The sequence below is a fragment of the Merops nubicus genome, unplaced genomic scaffold, assembly GCF_000691845.1.
Source record: "Merops nubicus isolate BGI_N331 unplaced genomic scaffold, ASM69184v1 scaffold21988, whole genome shotgun sequence".
Lineage (NCBI taxonomy): Eukaryota > Metazoa > Chordata > Aves > Coraciiformes > Meropidae > Merops > Merops nubicus.
The window spans coordinates 45,418-48,583 of record NW_008626636.1 but is presented as its reverse complement, the minus strand read 5'-3'; positions in this window follow the sequence as shown (position 1 = coordinate 48,583).

Here is a 3,166-nt window from a genome sequence, read left to right as displayed (position 1 = left end):
TGCTCTGCAGGTGCCCCTGCTCGTCAGAGGGCACGTCGGGCGAAAACGGGGGGTAGACGCCTTTAGTTGAACCTCGGGGTAGGGCGGTAGAACTGGGAAGGGCTTGCTGGGTCATCAGATCCAGATCTCCCGCCCCTGCAGCCCATTTGTAAGCTTTTCATGGTGCACTGCCCATGCTAAAATCAGGGCACTCGTTTCTCCCGTGATTCGTGGGAGAAAATTGCACCAGAAATGTGCAAATGTCGACGGTGGCCTATTGCAAGGGACGCTGCAGCGCATCGGTTCATGCTGGGCAGTCCTGTGCCCACCAGAAAATAAAAGGCTTATATTCCACTTGCTTTCTGCAACGCACAACATTATCCTGAATGCATGCAGCAGCTGGGCGCATGATTCAGACTCTGTTTTGTTCTGTGCTCAGTAAAGGGATCTTCCAAAACGTGCCAGTTCGGCTGCTGATAAGGGCATGGGAAGCATCATTCTTAAGTACAGGCAGAGAGGTAGTGAAAACACAGTGGGAAAGGGCAGCTGGCTGTAATTGTGTGTTATGGTACATTTTCCAGAAAATGAAGTGGCATTTTAGTCAGATACCTCATGCTGAAGGGGACTGTAGGTGATTTCCAGTCTTTTCTCACTACTTTGCCATTGCAAAAAAGAGGACGTTTGGTTTTTAAACCTTTTCCTGGCACATAGTCAAAATCCTCACCCAGAAACATAACTTTCTCAAGTGCTGGTAAAGGTAACGCTGCCAGAAATGATGTTTTCTACAAGGGTTTTGAAAATCACACCTAAGAATGCTTTAAATAAATAAATATAATAGGACATAAACTTTCACTTCATCTGCTGGTTAATAAAGTAAGATCTGTTGGCTGTTGGTCCCAGGCAAGCAGGATCATTTGAATATGCAGGTTCACCGACTGAAATAAACTGTTATATATGCAAATTTACTGTTGTACCAAAGTTTTAAACTGTTTACCTGAACCGAGGCAGTATTTAAAAGCTTTCAAGGTAGGGAAAAGGAAAATTATTATTATCTTAAACAGGATGGATAGCTGTTTGATATGCTTCTAAAGAATTAGCAGTTTATAGTTGGTATCTGTCCTTCAGTATGTGGAAAAAGAGAATGAAATGACAGTTGTTCACCCTCCTATTTTCCAACAGGGTTCCTTCCCCCCACCCCCCGTTTTTTTTGTTTGCCTTTACCAAAACACACAGATCTTGGAGTTCTTGGTGAAAAGACTTTAAACCAGCCCCAAAAAACACTGGGGTGTAAGCCACAGTATCTCCAGTAAGAGAAATGTTGCTGTTTGGGAAAGTGTTGATTTTTGGAAATGCTCATGGTGGTGATGGTTGTTAACATACATTAGCTCTGTGTTGTTGTCAGGATATGCACTGAAAATCGCTTGTGTGGACTGCTAAACAGGGTATTGCACTCAGAATATCAACTGTCTTAGTTACAGAAGTAATTAAGTGTTTCACAAAATATTGTGAAATCACCTGCAGAAAACTGGCTTCTATGCCACAGAAATACTTTTCTTCTGATTAATTTAATGCACTGTAATCTGAGCCAGTTTTTTAAAGCCTTTTGGGCAAATGAAGTAACGAAAACGTAATTGTCAAAAGGACGCTGGGAGGCATGGTTATTGCCTGGGTTTCCAGATTGTTTGGGTGGTTTTCTTATATATATGTTTTTGTTGGACCATCACTGGTTCAAATTCTGCACAAAGGTAGATGGCACAGCTCATATTCTGCCAAGACTGAGATGGAAACTAATTCTTATCTTGAGCAGAAATGCTTGTCAACTATTGTTTGACTTTAACCAAAATGTAACTGGAAAGGAAAATTTTTATTAAGTCCTAAACATCTGCTCTTTTTCTGAGATGTTCACTTCCTCTAGTCACCCTGATTGTGGAGACTTACATAAGCTGCCCCTCTTCACTCATTATTGGTGGCTCAGACAAAAGCAGTGGTGATATTCTGGGCATCAGCTGCTAGGGATTCTCTGTGGGATCAGTATGGAGAAGGTAGAAAAACAACAGAAAGAGCTTGGGCTGCTTTGTGTAAGCCTGTAGAGGTCTGCACTCACCCAAGGCTCATGCTGACAGATGAAGTTGGATCTCTGCCAGAACAGTTCTTGGGAAATTGAATGAAATGTAGCATCTCCTGGCTTGTTTAGAGAGGCTTGTGTAGTTATACTGTATCTGATAGCTGGGTGTTACTAAAATGCAGATGAATAATAGAGTTAATAATCTTCTGGATAACATTAGAAAAGAGTTACTGCTATGTTATATAGCTGTAGCTACATAAATTGAAGTTAGGAACTACTCTTTTAGTGGTATTTAACACTACTCTTTTTATGTAGTAGGACAAAGGAGTATATCCCTTTTGTTTCTCATGGTGATATCAAGAAGCAAGTTAGGAAACCCAAGCAGAACTTTCTCGTAGCTTATAAATATGCTGTTGTTACACTACTTTAATCAAAGTTCTTCAAGACAAAGCTTTTTTAAATGATGTACTCTATTTTGTTATTCAGCTTATTAATAAAAAAATGAATATTTACTTGGACAAGTCCTACATAGGACTCTACTTGGTAAATCTCATTTATTTGACACTGAACCCTTCATAGCTACATTTTGAGTGGGACCTTTTTCTACTTGTTTGTACACTTAGCTGAGAGGTTTTCTTCAGTTACTTAGGTTATTTTACGGTTATCTGGGCTTATAAATTCTTCTGGGGGCAGGTTTATTTCCTTTCTGTTCTGTTTCATCCCAGGTGAAAGTGATGGCATTCAGTCTTCAGTGCTGATAAAAAGCCAGCACTGTGCATGGAAATGTGTACATCTCACATTTAGCTGACCTTGTGAAAAATGTGACATTTGAAGTCATTGGATGCAACTGTAAGCAAGTCTTTTGAAATGAAAGAAAATACTTAAAAATTGGGAATTCAGAGATCAAAACATTCCTTTGGCAGCCATTGTAGTCATTGTTTTAGATGCGAGGGCTGCTGAGAATTTTGCCTTGCCAGCTGCTGTGGGAAAGAAGGGAAGTATGTGGAGGCCTGATATTAATATTGCAGTTTCCCAGCTTGGGTTCTTTCCCTTTCTGGGATCCTGTTTACTTTATATGATTGCACCGTTTTCAAAACATGATGCTTTCAAGTGTGTGCTTCT